General features: G+C 43.6%; 1 long non-coding RNA gene across 1 annotated transcript in view; it reads left to right on the top strand.

Annotated features, from left to right (window-relative positions):
- Positions 1–3,850: 3,850 nt before the first annotated feature.
- Positions 3,851–24,735, top strand: part of LOC307223673 — a 110,597-nt gene continuing 89,712 nt past the window's right edge. Inside the window, exon 1 of the long non-coding RNA XR_013842183.1 lies at positions 3,851–3,971. This is a non-coding gene — a long non-coding RNA (uncharacterized lncRNA). The remainder of the gene's footprint in view (positions 3,972–24,735) is intronic.

Genomic DNA, 24,735 nt, shown 5'->3' with positions numbered 1-24,735 from the left:
ACTGAAGCTGAGCTGAAGGGGGGAAAGGGAGATCGCAATTCTTTTCATTACTCACTCAATACTTGTGCTTACGGGGAAGAATATAAATACAGTCCCACCGTTACATTTCTCATTATTATCAGTGGTGTTTTGGTGTTTTTTTTTAAAAGAAAAACCGGTGCTGGTACTCACCATGAAGTTGTTACAGTAAGTGGAACACTTTTAACATGTGGGGCAAAAGAGGTTCTGGTACTGCATACCCTTGAGTACCCTCAGAAAAAAGCACTTCTTCTTCTTCTTCTTCTTCTTCTTCTTCTTCTTCTTCTTCTTCTTCTTATTATTATTATTATTATTTGTATACCGTCCTATACCCCCACCCTAGGTCTCAGGGCAATTGACAGCACGGAGGTAAATATACGAAGCACAAAAAACATAATCAAAATGTTCAAAGCATAATCAAAATAATCAAAATATAATGAAAGCAAGCAAAGCAATATTAATGTATACACACAAATAAACAATGTGCTCCCTAACAAAAGCCCCTAAACGATACTCCAGCCCACAAATACAGAAATCTAAGTAGCATATGACATTTAACAACAATTTAAAACAGCCCCACCTTCCAAAGAAAAAAGCACCTACCCAACTTAAAACCCAGTCCCTGTTAAAGCAATACAGTAGTGTAAAACCCTTGTCCTCAGTGTGGTCAGGCTAATTTGTGTCTCCAGCGGATGGTGCCTCCTGATAATTTAAGCTTAGCCTTAGTGCGCTCCACTGAGCTCTTCAGGAAAACCAGGATAATGACACCTATAATCTGGTTGTGTTCTGTTGCTACTTTAAAGGCCGTTTCTTAGAAGTCACTGCAGATAAGTAAACATCATAAATACCATTATCTGACCTTTACGTTGCCCAAGTGCTGCAGAAAGTTCATAAAGCTAAAAGGCTGGCTTTATAACTGCAACTCAAAGCACATTTTGTGTTAAACTCTCCCCCCCCCCCGGGATGTCCTATCCTTAACACTGACATTGCACTGTATTGGGGGTGGGAGGCATATGCTCTGTGGTGTGTTATTAAGCAGAAGTGGTTTCCGTCTGCGCAGTGGAAATTGCATGGCCTATCGTTTTGTAAAAGTTCAGAGGCAGCCTAGAGTTCTCTAGCTAATAACATGTAACAAAGCCTAATCTAAATTTCCATGCATAAGGACCAGAGCAGACATCATTGAAACTGAAACATAATTGAAATGCTTTATTGTCACTTGTACAACTTGTATACAGTGAGATTACATGAGCACCCCCCACTCAGCTCTCTTAGTCTTAATTCCTCTCATCTACTGACGCACACCCACCAAACCCGAAAGTCAGTTGCCCTGTTGTTATCTTTTCATTCAGCAGCCTAACAGCCCATGGATAGAAGCTGTTCTTTACCCTGTTGGTGCGACTAATCATGCTTCTGTACCTTCTGCTTGAGGGCAGGAGATCAAGAAAGTGTTGGCCAGGGTGTGAATCATCCCTGAGAATTTTCCTCACTCTTCTGAGGCAATGTTCTTCTGTGATGTCATCCAGCGGATTCACGGGACAGCCCATAATATCTTGTGCTGTATTCACCACCCTCTGTAGGCACTTCTTATCAGTTGATGTCAAACCAGCGTACCACACTGTGATGCAGTATGAAAGGACACTTTCTATTGTGGACTGGTAGAAGGAGATCATCAAATGTTGATTGACATCGTTCTTTCACAATACTCTGAGGAGATGGAGTCTCTGTTGGGCTTTCTTAACCACCTGGGTTGTATTGATTTTCCAAGTAAGGTCTTCACTGAGATAAACTCCTAGGGATTTAAAGGAAGAGACTCTCTCCACACAGCCCTCCCCAATGTACAGCGGGGCTAGTTCTCATCTCTTCCTCCGAAAGTCCAACACCATCTCCCATAACCCATGCCAAGTGTTATGGGTGCCAGAGAAAATAGCAGTGATGTATTCAGCTCCTTCCACCTTTCCCATAATGCCATGTAGAGCTTACTGCATCCCTTGACATCACAGCATTCCACTTTCCCCCATTCAAGTAATGGGCAGCCAATGATGTGGTGTGTAAGTGGTGAGAGACTTTGTCCAAAACATCTAGATCGTACCACATTGAGGAAGGCTAACTGAGAGGATGATCCAGTAGGAATGATGCTGTATTTCTTCTTCGGCAATCATTCGTAGCTGAGTAAGATTGTTTTCCATGAACACGGTCCTAACAGTGAGTCCGTAAGTGACTGTGGAGGCCAATTCTGGATCCACACATCCTTCCACAGTGGGGACATAGGTTTCTGGGCGGGAGTTGATCATGGTGAGGGTTTGCCAAGTGTGCCTTCCTCCTAGCATGTTTCTCCCTTTCATCCCGAGTCCAAGTGTCTTCGAAGTCTATGACACCTTTGGTAAAGGCTGTTCTCCAACTGGAGCGCTCGCATTAATTTCAAAGGATATTAAATATGAGTGTATTTATTCATAAACATAAATTAATTTATTTCCTCAATACACCCACCAATAAGCCCAGTTAATCAATTCAAGAAGCCATAAGAGATAGATATACTTACTTATAAATTCCTTTATTTCCCCCATATACCTAATGATCAACAATGCAAGTAATCTAACAACTGAAAAATATGTATTTTGCTGCAATCTATGGGCCACAGCACCACCGGGCAAAGGTTTCCTGTGGTTATTGGGCACGGAACGGGGCTTCATTTAAAAGCACTGCTTCGTTTATAATAGGTTTCTCCCCCCGTTATTATTATGTATTTTTTTCAATTAATGGAGCCTAAAATTAAGACATTTAGCATGTGTGGGTTCATGAAATCTCTTGAGGTTAAAGATGGGCTTTTGTACTCACAAAGGCTAGCAACCATTCTTCTAGTGAATGAAGGAAAAACAACAGAGCTAAGGGTCAAGCTATGATTTAAGAACTAACCAAGTTCACAAATAATTTCAAGTATTGAGAATAACATTTGGAATCGTAAGAGCCAATCTAGGGAGAAAAGAAGCATCATTTAGTGAATGCATTATTCACAAAATTATTGTAAATTATTAATTTCCTTCTGCCAGGTTCTGTGGCTGTCAGGATAACCTCCATCTTTCTTCTTATTATTATTTTTAAAAAGCAACTGTTCTCAAAAGTATAAGTTACAAGATAATGAGTCCTGTGAGATTTCACATGGAAAAGTAATCTGGTGTTCCTTTATTAATATTTGAACTTCCAAAAACTGAGGAATAGTATAATTAAAGATGCCTGAAACAATGCTTCACAGAGTAACTGCTTATAACATTTTGAACTTATATCTATTAGTGCAAAGTCCATTGGACAGTTGAGAATGTTAATGCTACAATGCAGTACAAATGGTGCAAAGATTAGTGTCAGACTAGGCCCTGGGAGATCAGGGTTCAAATCCCCGCTCAGTAACCAGAAGCTCACAGGGTGACCTTCGGCCAGTCATCGTCTCTCAGCCTAACCTACTTTGCAGGGTTGTTGTGGAAATTAAATGACGAAGGGTGGAACTATGTCTGCCACCTTGAGTTTCTTGAGGAATGTGAGATATAAATGCAATAAAACAATACAAAATGGACACCCATGGCAATGTGCCATTTATCCAGCTCAGAAAACCTTTCATAACTAAATGTCTTCCAATAGCAAGCCCCTGTCATATCATGACAGAAATGCTACTCTATAGAGCCACACTAGAAGTCCTGTTCCCAGTTGGAGAGTGGGCTTCTGAGTGTCGTGTAATTCTACTCAATATGATCCAGAACAGAACTCCAGTGTATAGTTAGCAGAGTAAAAACTTAGACACATTGCGGGATTCCCCCAAAATAGACCAGAGGCAATTGTACAGTGGTGCCCCGCAAGACGAATGCCTCGCAAGACGAAAAACCCGCTAGACGAAAGGGTTTTCCGTTTTTCGAGGCGCTTCGCAAGACGAATTTCCCTATGGGCTTGCTTCACAAGACGAAAATGTCTTGCGAGTCTTGCGATTTTTTTAGCCCCCCCCCTTTTTCTAAGCCGCTAAGCCGCTAATAGCCGCTTAGCCACTTTGCCGCTTTGCCGCTAAGCCGCTAATAGCGCTAATCCGCTAAGCCACTAATAGGGTTGCTTCGCAAGACAAAAAAACCGCAAGACGAAGAGACTCGCGGAACAGATTCTTTTCGTCTTGTGAAGCACCACTGTATTTCATCTAGCAGAGCTTTACTGCTACTGAAGGCAAATGAGCATAATGGTCACAAATTCAATACATTCAGGATTGGCGCTGTCTATCACGCCTGCTTCTTGGGAGAAAAGCAGTGACAAACCTAGACAGCATCTTTAAAAGCAGAGACATCACCTTGCCGACAAAGGTCCATATAGATAAAGCTATGGTTTCCCCAGTAGTGATGTATGGAAGTGAGAAGGCTGATCGCCGAAGAATTGATGCTTTGGAATTATGGCGCTGGAGGAGACTCTTGAGAGTCCCATGGACTGCAAGAAGATCAAACCGATCCATTCTTAAGGAAATCAGCCCTGAGTGCTCACTGGAAGGACAGATCCTGAAGCTGAGGCTCCAATACTTTGGCCACCTCATGAGAAGAGAAGATTCCCTGGAAAAGACCCTGATGTTGGGAAAGATGGAGGGGACAAGGAGAAGGAGACAACAGAGGACGAGATGGTTGGACAGTGTTGTCGAAGCTACCAGCATGAGTTTGACCAAACTGCGGGAGGCAATGGAAGACAGGAGTGCCTGGTGTGCTCTGGTCCATGGGGTCACGAAGAGTCGGACATAACTAAATGACTAAGCAACAACAAGAAGTCGTCCAGTTGCAGCAGACTTAACTTAAACTTACTATAACTTATAATAAATCTAAACCTTAACACTAAGCATACTATGTACAGAACACCACACCAGAAGGAAGAAAGATAGAAAGAGAGAGGGAAACCCAGGCACTGTACTCAGCTTCTCTGAAGGAATAACTCAAACATCACGAACCTTCTGCTTGTTTCTTTCACACAGAGAAGTTTCCAGGGCCCTCTTGAATTAAGCAGAATAGGAAAGAGCAATACTTTCTGCACTAAGAAATGCAAACTGACGCTGAGATCTTTGCAACATGCGGGAGAAACTTTTGTTGCAGATGGCAAGGATCTACTGAATGTAGAAGGTGGTCTTATATGTTCGGTGCAGCAGCGTAGCTGTTGAGCTTTCTTTAGGAAATCAAAGTTGGTGAGCTTTTTTCAGGGCAACTGCCAAAATTCCATAGTTGCCGATTTCAGGGGCAGGAACGCACAGCAGCTACCATGTCACCCTAAAGACCCCTGTGCTGCCTGATGCCTCTAGCTAGCTATGCTACTGGTTAGGTGGTCTCTCAAGTAACCTGGTCCTGAACTGAATAGCGCCTTATTTGCTAATATCAAAGCCTTGCACTTCGCCTGGTCTCAAGGCCCAGCCAAAGGAATGCACATAGCAGATAGTTAACCTTTTATTGTCAAAGATAGCAGTTTGCAGGAAATTATATGACACTAGCCGTTTAGAGTATTCCCCTCCTTTGGTCTGCAGAAATGCTAAATGGCATTGCAGCAAGCAATTGTTACTCCACACTTTGCTGTGCATTTTCCCATCAGTTTCCCTGGAATCACAGAATTGTAGAGTCGTAAGGGACCCTGAGGATCATCTAGTCCAACCCCCTGCAATGCAGAAATATGCAGCTGTCCCAGATGGGGATTGAACCTGCAACCTTGGTGTTATTAGCACCATGCTCTAACCAGCTGAGCTGTCCGGGCATATTGCAAATAATCCAGTTTTGGAGGGAAGCAAGTTTGTTAAGCAAGAGCACCATATCAACTTCAACTGTGCAATGTGAATTTGTCTGTACATGGTTGAATCCCACCCCAAGAGCCTTACAAGTTCCTATTATCTCCATAATAGCCTTTAATTTGTGTGCTCTTTGTATAAAGTAATGGACTTGCTGCTGTTATATGTCTTCATTGTAAATTCAAAAGGTAAAAATGTACAGTATATGCAATATATTATTATGAAATAGCCTGCAAATTGAAGTTCTATTTATTGAAATAATATTGAATGACAATTTATCATAATTTTACAAAGACATTTCAAATCCAAACACTGGTGCATTTATCTTGATTATGCTTGAGAATAACATCAAATGACTTAGATTTCTCTCTCCATTATGTAGCTTTACTTGGTCTTCAAGGGAAATGATCATGACTCCTTGAAACCCATAAATGATCATGAGAGAATATTTTGGCTAGTTCTTGTCAAGGGGAATCTTTTAATTAAATTTTAAAAATTGAGGGGAAACATCCTTATTTCTGGCAAGGAATAATCACTGATGGCCATATTGTTGTATAATGTATAGGTCACAACCACACCCTAGTTAAAACACAAGACTTTCCCCCAAAGCACCCAGGGAGCTGTAGTTTGCTAAGGATGCTGGGAATTGTAATTGTGTTGGGGGGGGGGACAAATCTCCCAGGATTCTTTTCTGAAAAGCCATATGCTTTAAATATGCAAATTGTATGGTATGGATACTTTTGCAAAGTTCACTGCTTAGCGCTGGAAAACACATTTCTCCAGTATATGTATAACAGAGAAGCTCAACAGCAAGAGAAGAGCAGTATCTGAGTCAACTGTTGTTACCATTTTCCTGCTTTGCTTTGCTTTGCTATGGCTCCCCCCAAAGGGAAAGGAGAGTCACAGGACCCTCTCTGGAGGACACTGGGCCCACCCAATACCATGGAACCTTGGTTTCCAAACGGCTTAGTTGCCGAACAAATTGGCTCCCGAACGCCACAAACCCAAAAGTAAGTGTTCTGGTTTGTGAACATTTTCTGGCAGCCGAACATCCAACGCAGCTTCTGCTTGAGTGCAGGAAGCTCCTGCAGCCAACCAGAAGCCACACCTTGGTTGTCGAATGGTTTCGGATGCCGAACGGACTACTGGGACGGATTAAGTTTGAGAACCAAGGTACCGCTGTACTGACTTGTACCAGCTGGCCTGGACACCAGACTTCTGGGTGGCGTGGGAAGTTTAAATGAGAAAAAATTGTTAGTTTGATGTGGATCATTTTGGAATGTTTTGTTTCTTTGTTAATTAGTGGGTCGATGCACTGCTTTGTTTATTATTTGAATATTTTAAAATGAATGTTAAAGGTAAAGGTACCCCTGACCATTAGGTCCAGTCGTGGACAACTGTGGGGTTGTACGCTCATCTCGCTCTTCAGGCCGAGGGAGCCGGTGTTTGTCTGCAGACAGCTTCTGGGTCATGTGGCCAGCATGACTAAGCCACTTCTGGCGAACCAGAGCAGTGAGCGGAAACACCGTTTACCTTCCCATCGGAGTGGTACCTATTTATCTACTGGCACTTTGACGTGCTTTCGAACTGCTAGGTTGGCAGGAGCAGGGACCAAGCAACTGGAGCTCACCCCTGTAGCGGGGATTCGAACCGCCGACCTTCTGATCGGCAAGTCCTAAGCTCAGTGGTTATGTTATGTGAAATATATTGATGTATTATATGATTTCCCCCACTTTCCACCTCCCTTACAGAGATATGTATTGTATATCCTCCTCTTCTTCTTGCTGTAAAGAGACCCTCTAGTGAAAAGCAACTAATAAGTCTAATAAAATGAAATGACGCCACACAGGCACCAGAGCTGCTGAATCAGTGCGCCTGTACAATTCCATACCGTGAATACAGTGATTCAGTACAGAGCACGTAAAATATGGCATTCCACCAAGGAATGGGGAAGAAGTTCGATCCAGTTTGCATTTAAAGGCAACTCTGTCAAATCCACACCTTCAGAAGCTATATGGGGACCAACATATAGCCATCCCTGAATATCCACACTTGTCCAAATGTTGCCATGCAATTCTCTAACCAACCAATGTTTACAGAAATACATGTACAGTGGTACCTCGGGTTAAGCACTTAATTCGTTCTGAAGGTCTGTTCTTAACCTGAAACTGTTCTTAACCTGAAGCACCACTTTAGGTAATGGGGCCTCCTGCTGCCGCTGTGCCGCCAGAGCCCGATTTCTGTTCTCATCCTAAAGCAAAGTTCTTAACCCAAGGTACTATTTCTGGGTTAGCGGAGTCTGTAACCTGAAGCGTATGTAACCTGAAGCGTATGTAACCTGAGGTACCACTATATTGAGGGGAGAGGATGTGCATAAAAATGAATAGGTCACTGAAAACAATGGACAAAAATGCAATATATTCAAAGAAATGGCTTGCAAAATTGTGTATGTTAGTCAAAACGGTCTATAAAATGTTTTTATTATGAGAAACTCACATAAAAATGCTTATGAACTTTCATAAGGTCGGGTTTTTTTAAAAAAAGCAAATTTATTCAGAAATAATAATAATAATAATAGTAATAGTTATACCCCACCCCACTCTGGGCGGCTTCCAACAAAGATTTAAAATACATTAAAACATCAGTCATTAAAAACTTCCCTAAACAGGGCTGCCTTCAGATGTCTTCTAAACATCAGATAGTTGTTTATCTCTTTGACATCTGATGGGAGGGCATTCCACAGGGCGGGTGCCACTACTGAGAAGGCCCTCTGCCTGGTTCCCTGTAACTTGGCTTCTCGCAGTGAGGGAATCCCCAGAAGGACTTTGGCACTGGATCGCAGTGTCCGGGCAGAACGCTGGGGGTGGAGACACTCCTTCAGAAACAAAATGTGGAGAGTTGGCTTTTAAGAGTGGAAACATAAGAAACAGAGCAACAATCTGACAGATCCTTCCATTCCTGTTTAACACTGATGCCCCCTTTGTTGGTATGAGCCAGGTCACCTGCAACACTAGCAGACTAGGTGGTGTGCAGCTTATAGTCAGATCCTCATGCTGGATTCGGCCCTGCATTGTCTTGTCAACCCAGAGAGCCCTGTGTCACCAGTGCTACAGTTGTTGATGGAATAAGGAAAAGCCAAGGTGTGTTCCTCTTATTCTTCCTCTATGAATGCCAAAGGCACCAATCTCTTTGCTTTAAAAGAGGGTGACTTTTTGAACCGAGTAATAGTCACCACGAGGTGTTAGAAAGAAAGTAATAAGTGCATTGCTTTTTCCTGACTTGAATTTATATCCATAATGTCCCTTACTGCTCTTACCTTTGTTCTGTACTGAAATCTAACACAGTGCCCCTGGCTTTGAAAACAAATAAATGGAAATTTTAAAAAGCGCAACATCAGAAATAATTGAAAAGAAGAAATAACGTAAAGCAGACCAGAAATGATCACATTCAGCTCAGGTAAAATATGGTACAATGTAAACAAAGCTAAGTTAGAGCCATTTGAATTAAGCATGTGCTTAATGCTCCCACTGGGACTTTAGTACCCAGCTGTTGATCCCAGACATTATATTATTTCTTCTGTTTAATGATCGGGGTGGTAAAGAGGTAGCATCCACAAAGGCCTTTTGTTTGTAATAGATAATTTTAGCCATTCTCTGTTATGTAACTGTTCGCTTCTGCCTTCAGAATCACCCTCAGGTCAAACTGCATAGCACATCGCTGTGGGCTAAGACACATATTTTTAAGAGTGGTTTTCTTATCTCGATTTGTTTAAGGATCACTGGAAACACAGCACAGTCTACCTGTTCTGCTTGGCATCACTGAGTTTACCTTATGAGGCAGCACACTGTTTTTGGTTTTTTAAATAAACCTGATAAAACTTGAGGTTAGGTAAGGTAAAGGTAAAGGGACCCCTGACCATTAGGTCCAGTTGTGACCGACTCTGGGGTTGCAGCGCTCATCTCGCTTTATTGGCCGAGGGAGCCAGCATCCAGCTTCCGGGTCATATGGCCAGCATGACTAAGCCGCTTCTGGCAAACCAGAGCAGCACACGGAAATACCGTTTACCTTCCCGCCGGAGCAGTACCTATTTATCTAGTTGCACTTTGACGTGCTTTCGAACTGCTAGGTTGGCAGGAGCAGGGACCAAGCAACGGGAGCTCACCCCGTTGTGGGGATTTGAACTGCTGACCTTCTGATCGGCAAGTCCTAGGTTCTGTGGTTTAACCCACAGCGCCACCCGCGTCCATTCTAGAAAAGCACCGCAGTGTCTGTGTACTCAACTCCTATGGCAATGTAAGGGGGAGAGGAAGGGGATCTACCCACACCCCCAAGATGCCCACCCCTTCTTCGGTGATTGCAGGACAAAATGGCACCGGAAAGTGCCTTCAGTCTTCTTTCCATCACGTCTTTGATCCATGGAGTGCTGCTGACACCACCTGCCTCTTCCTCCTTGTACCCACCACCTTCTTCCTTGCCACAGCTGCTTCTTCAAGCATCCCTAAAGGCCTTTGGTTTCATATGATCTTATATAATCCTTAAATATTCTCCAATCTCCAAATATTTTCCTGTTCAATACCAACCACACCATATTTGCAGAACTTGCGTGATACTTGTATACACAACAAATACCGTTTGTGGAGCAGACTGGAACAATATTAAAGAATATAAAACTGTGTGGAAAAATTGACAATATAAACAGTACAATGAAAATGATTGGAAGACTCGTTTTGTCAGAAGTCTTTTTTATTTAAGTATTAATTAGGAAGATTTAAGTTTTTTTATGCATGTAAATCTGCTTTTTCTTCTTTATTCTTTCTGTATTTTCTTCTTTTCTTGTTTTTTCTTTAATTTTCTTTTTGTAGTATGAGATTGTATATTCTTTGTATATGTGTGTAATTTAAATTAATAAAGATTATTTAAAATATTAAAAAAATTAAAAAATAAAGGCTTTTGGTTTCAGTGTTGCGCTCTCTCCAGAATCCAATGCTGACTGAGACGCCTCTCTCCCAGGACAGCCAGCTTATATATAGGAAGCGAGTGGAGCAGAGAGACGAAGGCGTCACTCAGGTCCACTCCCAAGCTGCGCCCTCCACAAGCTCCCAATTTGGCTCTCGTAGCCATGCAAGCATGCGCAGCATCCAGTGCAGGAAATAATCCCTTGTGTCCTGATGGAGCTGGGAGAGCAGGATCCATCCTTTCTGCTGTGGCTCTGTCATGCCACAAGTGCTACCTCATCGTGATACCACAGGAGAATGGTAAGTTTTTTACCCCATCTGGTTTCCTCCAAACCAGGGGTCAGCAAACTTTTTCAGCAGGGGACCAGTCCACTTTCCCTCAGACTTTGTGGGGGGGGGGACTATATTTTTTTTGGGGGGGGGATGCAAGAGCACCATGAGGCCCGATGGCTGCTTACCTGTGTCTTGCGAGTGGCAGGGGCTGGCGGCTGCGGAGGGACAATGAGCAGCGCGCGAAAGGGTGCCAGAGAGGGGCTGCCTAAAATGGCAGCCACTCGAACGCTGCTTCTGGAACCAACAAAGCCCAGCCCCTTCCTCCTCTAGGCAGGGCAGGAAGATGCCAGGAGGAGGGAGGGAGGAGTGGCCACCATGTGAGGGAGAGGGAGGGAGAGGGAAAGAATGTGCGTGCTGGCGATCCACGTGGCTATTCCCAGACCATCCACAGGCCAGATCCAGAAGGCAATTGGGCCTAATCCAGCCCGCGGGCCTTAGTTTGCCGACCCATGCTCCAAACAGCCCTAGTGAGAAAGTCTCCCTCCCATATGACTTGCCCTTTCCTTTCCACCAGCATCAGCTTCTTCCCCAAACTGTTATCTTCTTCCCCTTCCCTTCCTTCCTTGAGCATCACCTTGCCCCTGCATCAGTGGCCACCCTGCCCATTAGTCCACACCTGAGAGAGACTGGGGGCAGGCTGGTCTGAAGGGCCAAGGGGGTTTCTCCCACTTTTCCACAGGAAATAAAGTTACATTTCTCCTAACGCTTGAAGTGCAGCTTGAGAGAATACTGATGGCTCATTCCTGCAGGGAGGTGTGGGAGAACAACACTGAGTCACTGCCTAAGACAATTGTTTTGCTTCACACGATCAAAACTCAGCTAAATGGAGTTTGGTGCTGGAGGCTTGCGGCCAGTCAGAACAAGCCACCCTCCCCGAGACCTTCGGCCAACTGTGAGAGAATTTCGGGAGAAATACCAGGAGCTATTCTGTCAGTAGCTGTCCCTCATGGATGACTCTTGTTTCTTACTTAATTCCTGCTCCCTCCCAAAAGCATTTTTAAAGCCTGCCCGTTTGTGGTTTCTAACCTTCGCAGCAGCACTCACTTTGCCTTCACGTCAACGTTGACATGAGAAGGAGAGACGTCTCGCCCTTCACCTCGTTTTTCCTGCTGCACCAAGGTTTCCATAGGGAATTCTCTTCACACAAGACCTGAGAGCAGAGAGCTGGGCAGATCAGGACAGGCATCTTGTCTTTCCACAGCAGTTGGCAGCATGTAGGATAGGCCTTGCAGCAAATGAAGTCCTCAGCTTGAATCTATAAGTCTCTCTGCATTTGTTCAGTTCAGTATTCACCCATGACTTGACACAAGCATAGTGCATCGCTGGAATCGTTGTTCAGCTCCTCTTGTAATTTGTTCTTTCAAATTACGTTTTTAACCATTGAAGCATGAATTAGTGCTATTGAAACTGGCCCAATTAAGCATTCAGTGTTTCTATTTTTGAATTCACCAATATGGCATCTGGGAGGTCTTGAATTAGTCATGTTGGCTTGCCCCATTTGAGAGACCATATAAGTGAATTAGCCATGAAACATTCAAAAATGGCATGCCTTCACACACCACAGCAACATGCCAGATTAAGACAAATGATTTGTCTTCAGGTTTTGTAGACATATTTTAGAATCTGCTAAAGATATGTATTTTACCCCTTCAGGCAAAAACCCCAAGACTGCAATATATTTTGAAGGAAAATGAAAGAATACACCAGATGGACAAACAGAAACAATCACCCATCTCATTTCATTTTAGAGATTATGTGTTACTTGACATTTTAAAGTATTAAACACAAAATGATTGCTTGCAGCATCTATAAATATTTCGGGCCCACTCTGTTTCCGTGGCAACAGTTCTAATTTATGCAGAGACCTTTGCAGATTTTAAAAAAGTGAGAAAGAAATTAAGGGAAATGGTTCTATGTATGATAAAAGTTGCATTTTTCTTGATTTTGGCATCTTTTTATAGAAATGAAGGGTGTCTGACAGTGATTAAAAAATATGCTTTAAAACGTGGGAGCACCAATGTGTCTATCTGCTCAGGGTCCATTTGCCAGTGCAAGGTTACAGGGGTGCCATAGCTATGGTTACACAATCACAAGTCCGTCCCATGCAGACAATCAAAATAACTCGATCTTATTTAGTGTGGGTGTTTGGGGGGCAGCTTTTGCAGTGGCCATGGCCTTGAGGAAAACTATTGTTCCCAAGAGACACTGGTGCTTTTGTCTTGGAATGCTATCATCACACAAAAGAACAGGTCAAAGGAAAGATCTCCCTCTTCTTATCATGGATGGATAAGCTTCAGCTGCTACCCCCATCTAGATGAGTGTTTAGAGGGGAAAGGGATGATGGAGTGATATGGGGGTGGTGTTACCTGTGCATTTATTTAGAAGATTTATAACTCACTATTCACCAATACAGTGATACCTTGGTTCTCAAACGCCTTGGTAGTCAAACGCCTTGGTTCCCAAAAGCCAAAAACCCGGAAGTAAGTGTTCCGGTTTTCGAACGTTTTTCGGAAGCCGAACATCTGGTGCAGCTGTTGGCTGTTGTTTCCAGGGCACCTGCACCCAACAGAAGCTGTGCTGTAGTTTTCAAACATTTCAGAAGTCAAACAAACTTCCAGAATGGATTAAGTCTGGCACTTTTATTTTTGCTATTCATTCTTCATTTTTGTTTTTTGACACTTTTTCAGTTAATTTTTGTGTGTGGCTGTGTGGAACCCAGTTCAGCTACTGATGGATTGATTGTGTGACTGCGGAAATGGATAAAAGCCCCCCATCCAAACAATGACTATCATCAGTGTAGGTAAGAAAAAAAAATAATTTTAATTTTTATCATCTACAATACTGTCTTATTTATTTTATAGTATATTACATTGATTATTGCTTTCATTTTATGGATCAATGGTCTCGTTAGATAGTAAAATTCATGTCTCGTTTGATAGTAAAATTCATGTTAATTTGCTGTTTTAAGGGTTGTTTTTAAAGGTCTGGAAAGGATTACTCCGTTTTGCATTACTTTCTATAGGAAACCGCGCCTTGGTTTTGGAACGCTTTGGTTTTGGAACGGACTTCCAGAACGGATTAAGTTTGAGAATCAAGGTACCACTGTACTAATACCATGATGGAGAAGCTCCAGGTAGAATGTTTAGGAGTCTCATGGGTGGTATGGTAGATGTTAAGAGAATTCAGATTTGATTCAGAAATGAGCTGGGATATTTCCCTGAATTATTGGGGGGCGGGGAATAGCTGGACTCACCCCTGACCTAGTCTGATGTGAGGGAGGCAAAGTTCACTCATCTACAAGAAATTCAAGCGGCCTACCCCAACCCCTGAAGAGCTTTAGGTTGCATATTGACGTCAAGAGACATTAAAATAATCTCTTTAGGGGTGGGGGGAATGACCAAAAACATATCCCTGTACATCAGGAGGGGGGCTTTTCCAGACCAAAGGCCATATTTGCTCATGGGCAACCTTCCAGGGGTGAAGGGGAGGGTCAGTTATGTACAAAAAATACAGAACCAAACACAAGGGGTACTGGCTCTTTTCGCATCTGTCAACATGAATGTTACGTGCTTTTCCCTGGTTGGGGTGAGAGGCAAAAAGCCGCTGGAGCAGCAGGTTTGAGTCTAACCTTTGTACAGTAAAAGTCAGAGGTTCCTAAGTACATCCGCACCCATTCTGTGTTATGTTAGTGAAGTATGTTAACTATCTGACATTGTGAGCCGCGTTGGGCATGGATTATGTTGTGGGTGAACATGTCAGACGACACAGCGATTCTTCAAACAGCTCTTGTTTATTCACAGGCCAGGACAGAACTGAACTGAAGGGTTCAGTCAGCCTGCTTATATAGAGCTCCAGTACAACGTAACTGTAACAATTTTCTAAAACTATCCAATCACTGAATGTCACTTTTGATCCCTTATTTGCATAACTATCTACAGTATCCCCCTGCTGGCCCAGGGTGAGAACTTCAGTACATAACAGATTACTATGGAAAGGTGGCATACAAATAAAGGGTGATGGTGATTCAAACAAGTAGGAAGCATCATTACATGTTTGAGTCAGCAAAAATAACTCCAGGAGGGGTGTAGCCTGGGGGAAAGGGTCCCAAGGGCCAGATACAAAGGTGTGAGGGGCCACTGGAGCCTGAGGTGTCCCTCCCCCCAACCCTTGTGAAACATACTAAAGTAACATCTCAGGGACAAATCCTTTTCCCTAACATACAGTGGAACCTCGGGTTAAGTACTTAATTCGTTCCAGAGGTCTGTTCTTAACCTGAAACTGTTCTTAACCTGAAGCACCACTTTAGCTAATGGGGCCTCCTGCTGCCGCCGCGCCGCTGGAGCACGATTTCTGTTCTCATCCTGAAGCAAAGTTCTTAACCCAAGGTACTATTTCTGGGTTAGCGGAGTCTGTAACCTGAAGCATATGTAACCCGAGGTACCACTGTATTTGTTTTCCATGTGTCTTCTGTGTGTATGTTTATTGTTTCTGCTTTGTAAGGAAGTAACAGAGACACACATACACCCTAAAATTCTATAAGGATGCTTTAATGCTCAAGTCTCCTGTGGGGGCTTGGATTTTCTATACAAAATGGGAACGGTGGGTGAGATGCAAACAGAACACACACCCAAGTAAATAAAAATAACATTGAGAAACAGGACTCCTGCCAAGCCTGAAGCAGACTGACAGGCGTGTACAAGGCACCCTGCAGCTCCCTGGCCTGTAATCCATCTATTCTACAAATAAATACTTTGTTTACTCTTCAAGGCTACCCATGTATTCCAAGCAAGAACAGACCATTCAGTGGACGGGAGTGGGGAGGAAAGCTTTTATTATGTGAATGTAAGAATTTGTGGCATATGGTTTAATTATCCCCTATAATTAGGGCTTTTCTTGCTTCTGAAATCAGATTAGAAGACCCAGTGAGTTTTTTTTCTGGCCAGCATCTATACAATGATGTAGACAGCAGTCCTACTAAAAAGACAGCAGAAGCTCATCCAATTATTATGAGAAACCTCTGTGACTGCAGCTTTTAACAGAGAAATAAGCATGGCCTGGGAATTGAAAGGTTTAATTTTTTTTTATAACAAAACCCCAACAACCAGTCTGCATGTCCAGTCCTACAAACCACGGACTGAACATGGCCTGTGTGCAGCTTAGAAGGCACTGGAGCATGGGGAATCTTTATTTTAGCTCAGCTCAGCTCACTACAGCGCATGCATTATGCTCATACTACAGACTAAGGATTTAGTTCCCCATGTGACTTGGTTCCGTTTGTATGCCTTCTGCATGCGTTTCTGCAGCTGAATTTCAGAAAGCCAATTTTGTATCTCACCCAGAAAACAACCTTATCGTTCACTTGTGACCCAGGCTGGCTTTTTGAAATCTGATAAACAAGCAAAACACTGCACTCCACTAGCATGCTAAAACTGCACCAGTGTAGGTGTACTTGCTAAGAAACTCACTGGCGAATTGCAGCAGCCCTGGGTGAAATCTGTGGACTCCCTTGGGCAAACCATTGCTTCTCAGACTCGGCCCTGTCTCCCACCTCTGCTACAGTGATAATATACTGGCTTCTCTTTATAATATATCAAAGGATACAGAGATAACAACATACAGTGGTGCCCCGCAAGACGAACGCCTCGCAAGACGGAAAACCCGCTAGACAAAAGGGTTTTCCGTTTTGGAGGCGCTTCGCAAAACGAATTTCCCTATGGGCTTGCTTTGCAAGACGAAAATGTCTTGCGAGTTCCTGCGGGTTTTTTCCCTCCCCCCCTTTTTCTAAGCCGCTAAGCCGCTTATCAGCTGATCCGCTAAGCCGCTAAAAGCCGCTAAGCCGCTAATAGTGCTAATCCGCTAAGCCGTCAATGGGCTTGCTTCGCAAGACGAAAAAACCGCTAGACGAAGAGAATCGCGGAACAGATTCTTTTCGTCTTGCGAGGCACCACTGTACTTTAAACATGCCAAAAGAAATGCGTCATCAGTAACTTTTTGTACAATGCAGCTCGCTATAGGCTGAAAGATTGTGATTAGCCCATGTCTACCAATCAGCTAACTAAGATAATCTCCCTCCTTCCCACTTTCATCTTTCAATGTTACAGTCGTACAGTCGTACCTTGGAAGTCAAACTTAGTCGACTTAGTTCCCGAATGTTTTGGCTCCCGAACGTCACAGACCCGGAAGTGACTGTTCCAGTTTCTGAACTATTATTGGAAGCCAAACATCCGACGGGGCTTCTGCAGCTTCCAACTGGCTGCAGGAGCTTCGCTACACCTTAGAACAGAGATATTGAGCTAAGTACAGGTCAGTCCAAGTCTTATATCGCTTTTCTCAAATGTGTGCTGGTACCAGGGGAAAGGTACCGTGATCGTAGTCAGAGTTCACGAGATGAGAGGCGAGGTCCGAAACAGGGAGCCGGGCGGGGAACAGGAACGCTGGGAGGTCAGAAGCAGAAGGCTGGGCAGGGAACAGGAACGCTGGAAGGTCAGAAGCTGGGAGCCGGGCGGGAACAGGAGCGCTGGAAGATCAGAAGAAGGCCGGGCAGGGAACAGGAACGTTGGAAGGTCAGGAACAGGAGGCCGAGCAGGGAACAGGAACACTGGAAGGTCTGAAGCCAACAACGACGTTGCTCCCACAACCTGGGACCGGGCTGACTGACCTTTATCTTCTTCTAAGGCCAGGGGCGGTCCCGGCCCCCAGGAGCCCCGCCTCCTCTGGCCTTAAGGCGAGCACTCCTCCTGGGAGCAACCAGTTCCCTTCGCCTCTCTGCCCTAAGCCTCTGTAGTTCAGGAGAGGCCGAAGGGTTACTGGGCCCCGGAGGAGGCTCACCTGTAGCCACTGAGTCCTCAAGCACCTCTGGGGCCAGAAGGGTTTCACATGGTGCCTGCTCTTGAGGATCTGACACAGGTGCAGGCTCCTCAGAATCTAGGCCTTGCACCAGTTCAGCCGGCCCTGGAGGCGGGGACTCCTGTGCAGGCTGGGATTCCTCTGGTTCAGCCTCTGAATCGGAATCCCAGGCCATCACAAAATGTTAGTGTAATGAATGTATGGGGGTTGCTCGTGCGTAAGTTGCTACCATGCCTGGCTAGTTAGCCTGGTTAAACCTTTCCTGACTGGACAGCCCTTCACTTCGAGACTGTTCAGTCGCTAGCAGAATCCGTCAGTGGGCGTTTCTTAAACTTCTTCCAGCACAAAAGCTATTTGACGCCAAGTCTACGCCTACTTTCCCTGCGCGGAAGTCTTCTACGCAGGGTGGGTGTGGGCAGAGGAGGACCAGTGCTCTCCCCGCTGGTCTCCAGCGAAGAGTCCTGGAGACCCCTCTCCAATTCCCCCAACCGCCCCCCCCCTTTATCCCTGGTGTTACGCTGATTTCCTTCCCCAGCTGATGAGTTCCCTCTTTCCCTGCTTGCCCCTTCTCCGGCATCGCTTGGGAGCTCTGCCTCCACTCCTGGCTCCGAGGTCAGTTCCCTGACAGTTAGGTCCCACTTAACAAAGCAACAGGTGTTTGGTGGTAGTTTTAGTTTAGCCTTCGTAACATTTTTCAGATCCAGAACTCACTTTTAATTCCAATCTGAATATATACATAACTGATACTCACAACTGATATTCCAAGTAGAACACAAATAAATACATAAATAAATAAATAATAGTAATAATAATAATAATAATAATAATAATAATAATAATATGTTTATACTCCGCCCATCTGGCTGGGTTGCCCCAGCCACTCTCGGCTGCTTCCAGCACACATGAAAATAATAATAAAACATCAAACATTAATAGTAACAATCAGATCCTATGTAAAAAGTCACAATAACTTTAAAATAAAAAACTTATATAAAATAAAGCAATATTCAAATCAAAAAATAATAAATCAAGACACAAAATTAGAGGAAGACCACTCCTCAGATTAATACCATAACTAAGACACTATAACCAAAAGACAACTAAATAAAGCTGCAACATAGGAACACAATAAGCTGTCTTATATCAAGACAGTACTTCTGGCTCACCATTGTAAACAATGACTGGCAGCAGTGTAGTCTCCCAGTCCTCCTTGGGGATGCTAAGGAGTAAACCAGAGACAAATGAGATGCTCTACCACTGAGCTATAGTGATTCCCCAAGGGGAGATGGGCTGGATCTAGAGTACTTGTGGAAATTCATCCAATGCCAATAAAAGGACTCTGTGGTTTTGTTGTGTATTGAGTCAAAGGATTTTATATCTGTATTATTATTGTCTGTATTTGCATTAGGGTAAAGTAACTGCCTTTTGGTTCCAGAGGGTACAGCTACTATTGGTTCATTTAAGCTGCTGTATTTGGATCCTCTGTCTTACTGGTTTCCTCCAAAAGGCAGGACTGTGATTGCCTGATATTGTTCCCTCCAAAATGTATCCTTTCTAGCTAGTTCCCTGTCCCTATAAATGTAGCTCTCCCCTCCTCAGGTCTCAGTCTTGTTGCTTTAATAAAGAAGTGTTACTAGAGAACTGTCTCCAGCATATTATGTCAAGAGAGCTGAAATCACAAACCCCACGTCACAACAGGTTTGGGATAGGAACATGTATTCTTTGCTATCACTATTTATTTATTAATAAATTGGGGGTTTTCCTGTTTAAAATTTTTATGATACAACTTTCTTACATTCTTTAAAATTCCACATAACACCGGCCCTAAAAGATCTACATTGGCTCCCAGTACGTTTCTGAGCACAATTCAAAGTGTTGGTGATGACCTTGAAAGCCTTAAATGGCCTCGGCCCTGCATACCTGAAGGAGCGTCTCCATCCCCATCGTTTAGCCCAGACACTGAGGTCCATCTCCAAGGGCCTTCTAGGGATTGCCTCATTGCAAGAAGTGAAGTTACAGGGAACCAGGCAGAGGGCCTTCTTGGAAGTCGCGCCTGCCCTGTGGAATGCCCTCCCATCAGATGTCAAACAGATAACTGCACAACTTTCCAAAGACATCTGAAGGAAGCTCTATATCAGGAAGTTTTTAATGTTTGATGCTTTGCTGTGTTTTTTTATGTGTTGGAAGCCACCCAGAGTGGCTGGGGCAACCCAGTTGGATGGGCAGGATATAAGTAATAAATTCTTATTCCAGAGTGGTTGCAATTTGCCTCTTTCCATCCACAGTACAGTGGTACCTCGGGTTAAGTACTTAATTTATTCCGGAGGTCCGTTCTTAACCTGAAACTGTTCTTAACCTGAAGCACCACTTTAGCTAATGGGGCCTCCTGCTGCCGCCGCACCGCTGGAGCATGATTTCTGTTCTCATCCTGAAGCAAAGTTCTTAACCCAAGGTACTATTTCTGGGTTAGTGGAGTCTGTAACCTGAAGCGTCTGTAACCTGAAGCGTATGTAACTCAAGGTACCACTGTATAAGGAGCTTTGTTCATTACATTCCTTTAGCAGGTAAAGCACACAACCAATGTGTGCTTGCAAATTCTAACCTCTCTGCTTTGTTATTCCTTTCTGTATAAAGAGAGACAATATTTTCTTCAAATGCCCTAAATTCTCTTTATAGCATGGAAGCATTTTCCTCGTTCTAAACGGGTTTGTCTTTGTAGGTAGTGAGATTGGCACCTAGCCATGAAACTAGAAAGCAGCAAAACATTCAGTATGTATGTAGGATCCCTGAAAGGTTAGAATCCTGTGAGGAGAAATGAAACAAAAAGAAAAGCAACTGAGGCAAGAAGCAATGGCTCTGAGCAGCAGCAAACGGCCACTGCAAAGCTAGGACTAAGGGAGTTTATAAAAAAAACTCTCTGAAATTGCTAATTTTGAGTCAAAAAGTGAAGGTTTGGTTCACCCCTAAATATATCGCATCTAAGGAAGTAGCTCTGAGTAATTAAATACCATTGTAGACTGGTAATTTAGACTAGTAAGAAGCACTATAGCATTCCAAAGCATCTGAGGCCTCATTTTATTCACTCTCGTCATTTGGACGCTGTGCTAAAATTGCTTGACTATCTCGTCCAACAATTAATTCTACCTCTGGCCATTTTTTAATGCCAAAGTGGATTGAGCCACTGTGAATAATTAATTGAGGCTATCTGTGTCTTACAAGCTGGTCTACACACTTCCTTGGGACATAATTGTTATAGGATTAACTGAGGAAGCCTTTGCCTCCTAATTAGCCCGATAGATCTCTCTGGAATCAATTAAAATGTGTAGGTACAATAATTCTGTTACCAACAACCTTAGTACAAACTGACAGCGCTATTTAAATAAACATAATCAGCTTTCATTAAGCAATTAAATCACCCAGGTTGCACACCCAACCAATAGTAATTTTGCTGTTTGTTATTCGCCAGTTTTATGACGCTACAATGTAAGGGGACGCCTCCAGGTGTTGATGCAACACAACTCTCATTGCGCATGAAAACTGGCCATGTTGGCTGTGGCGGATGGGCAGGCTTGAACCACTGATGGAGCAAAACGAGGTGCCCACCTCAAGTGGCAAAAACCCAACAGGCCAGACAGGCCCAGAGGAGGCAGCCACCTCGTTAACACAGCATTCGTCAGCGGGGAAAGATACAGAGTGAAGGGTGAATCTAGTGGTCACTTTCAGCAACATCTTGGTTGGAGTAAGGCGAACCAGTGTTGTTTTTCTGTTAACAAAGAGCTACCGTATTTTTCGCTCTATAAGACGCACCAGACCACAAGACGCACCTAGTTTTTGGAGGAGGAAAACAAGAAAAAAAATATTCTGAATCTCAGAAGCCAGAACAGCAAGAGGGATCACTGCGAAGTGAAAGCAGCAATCCCTCTTGCTGTTCTGGCTTCTGGGATAGCTGCGCAGCCTGCATTCGCTCCATAAGACGCACACACATTTCCCCTTACTTTTTAGGAGGGAAAAAGTGAGTCTTATAGAGCAAAAAATACGGTAATTGTATTCTGTGCCTGCTGTGTGTGTGTGCCTGCTCTATGGTCAACCTAGCTCAATGACAGCTGTTTGACCCCACCCCACCACCTCCGACATCAGAGAAGTGACCCTGGTTTCTGGAAAGATCTCTCAAGATCTCACCCAAATCTTGCAAGCTATCATGGAGAGCCTGATGTTTATATGGCTTTGGTTAGATCTCGCCAGAAGCTGGCCGCACTGACCACGCTTTGTAGGTACCATCGCACAGCACAGGTAAGGAGAGGTGTGGTGTTGGTGGCAGGAGAGCATCTGCGCAGTGGAGCTGACATGTTCTCATTTCCCCACTTGAGGTGTGGTAAAACAGGACGCGCCACCCCTGCTAATGGAAATTCGAGTCCAACAACCACTGGAAGTCCACAAGTTTCCCCTCCTTGATCTAGGCCCGTTTCCCACAGCAGCCAGCCTTGGGGTCTTCAAGCTGGATATAAAAGCAAGGACCTTTGCCTCTTTCTTATCTTCAGCATGAGGCATTCAGAGCTTTTTGTTGCCTCTCAATGTCAGTGTTTCAGTTTAGCTGCCATACACATACGACTTATCTTCCATGACATTGTATACTCCTTTTAAAAAAACCATTGAAGGAAAGAGCCAGTTACCACATCGTGTTATGCATTCCATTAAGAAAATATTTATTTTTTTCTATCCTGAACCTACTTGAAATCAAGTTTCATTGAGTGACTCCAAGTGATAGTATGGTTGTGCTCTGCATATGTGCCGTGGTAACGCATTCTCACGTTATTTCAATGCTCCTATGACCTTTACAAATTCTATGGGACCTAATAAGCAAATATTGTTCATGGTGAGATGTTTATTTTAGCCACCCTGAGACCCTGGGTATAGGGTGGTACGCACATTTTAACAACAACAACAACAACAACACTCCTAGTGCTACTGGCTGTTCCAATACCATCACTGCCTACAACCTCTAAGACGCATAGCAACAAATGCCTAAGAACCTCTTATTTGAAACTCTTTTGTGCTTAGCAAAAACACTGTATATGCAGAAATAAGAATACAAAAAATATACACTATTTATAGAACTGTCTTTGGATTATGTTTTTTATTATATCTGTTGCTGGGCATTGGTATAAATTACTAGCGGATTGTTTAACCTTAATGTATGTTCATATAGAATGTTTGGGCCATTAATATTTGAATGACTATAAATTGTTGCTATGTCTTATGACTGTCATTGCATTGTATTTGAAATATTGCTGTATGCTTCTCTTAAGTTGATACATGAATTTGAAGGCAATCCTCCATTCATGCCAGTGGGAGATTTCCATCCAAAACAAATAGCACCTTCAGGAGTGATCTTCTTTAGGATGGCTGCAGAAGAGGAAAGCGTTAAAAAAATTATGCCTCCATGCCTGATGTGATTCCAACACTTATCAGTCCCTCACTCCCAACTGTTGCTATTTGCATTTTTGAAAAACCTGCACATTTAATGCAAAGACACATTTAATAGTTCATCTAGCTGGGCTCCAAGATTGCTGGAAGAAAACCAAAAAGAAGGGAGTGGTCATACACTGCAATATATTATTTCATCTATGGGAGGAAGTGAGCCAGAGGAAGAGATTTACAGGATTGTAAGAGAGATTTAATTCAGCAGAGCAGAACAAAGGATTACAGAATTCTGTGGAAGGTCAAACTTCACACCTGATCTCGTAGGTATCTCATAACAAGGTGTAAAAAAAGAGAGGTCTTCTCGGAGCAAAGAAATTCCTGTGAGCCCCGTGTGGTTCATGTGAAACCATTTCAGCTAAAGAGTAGAATAAAACTTCTAAATCAGTGGTTTTCAAACTTTCCATCTTTGGAAACTCTTTCCACTTTGTGCTATGAAATGTCTGCATGCTGCAGAGGATTCTGGGAAAACATTTCCTTAAGATCGCCACTGGACCTGCCTCAGTGTTTCTCCATCTGAATCAAGAATGCACCCTAAAACACACCAAACACTCCTCTTCACCTGGGCAGCCATGGAACACTGGCGCTGCCACCCTTGGATTCACTCACTAACCATCTTCACATATCAACATTTTATTTTATTGTAGTGTTTTAAAGGACCCTGAGGGTCATCTAGTCCAACCCCTCACAATGCAGGAATCTCAACTAAAGCATCCATGACAGATGGCCATCCAACATCTTCATAAAACCCTCCAAGGAAGGAGTGTCTTCCACCTTCCAAGAGAGGGCATGTCCAGGGTGGTTGATCTGAAAAATAATGTTCTTGTTGTTTAGTCGTGTCCGAATCTTTGTGACCCCATGGACCAGAGCATGCCAGGCCCTCCTGTCTTCCACTGCCTCCCACAGTTTGGTCAAACTCATGCTGGTAGCTTCGAGAACACTGTCCAACCACTGTCCCCTTCTCCTTGTGCCCTTCATCTTTCCCAACATCAGGGTCTTTTCCAGGGAGTCTTCTCTTCTTATGAGGTGGCCAAAGTATTGGAGCCTCAGCTTCAGGATCTGTCCTTCCAGTGAGCACTCAGGGCTGATTTCCTCCAGAATGGATAGGTTTGATCTTCTTGCATTCCATGGGACTCTCAGGAGTCTCCTCCAGCATCATAATTCAAAAGCATCAATTCTTCGGCGATCAGCCTTCTTTATGGTCCAGCTCTCACTTCCATACATCACTACTGGGAAAACCATAGCTTTTACTATACGGACCTTTGTTGGCAAGGTGATGTCTCTGCTTTTTAAGATGCTGTCTACTGAAAAATAATAGACTATCTAATT

Source organism: Podarcis cretensis, assembly GCF_951804945.1.
Source record: "Podarcis cretensis genome assembly, chromosome: 9".
Taxonomy (NCBI): domain Eukaryota; kingdom Metazoa; phylum Chordata; class Lepidosauria; order Squamata; family Lacertidae; genus Podarcis; species Podarcis cretensis.
Note: the sequence above shows the minus strand (reverse complement) of the source record. Positions and strands in the feature narration are given on the sequence as shown.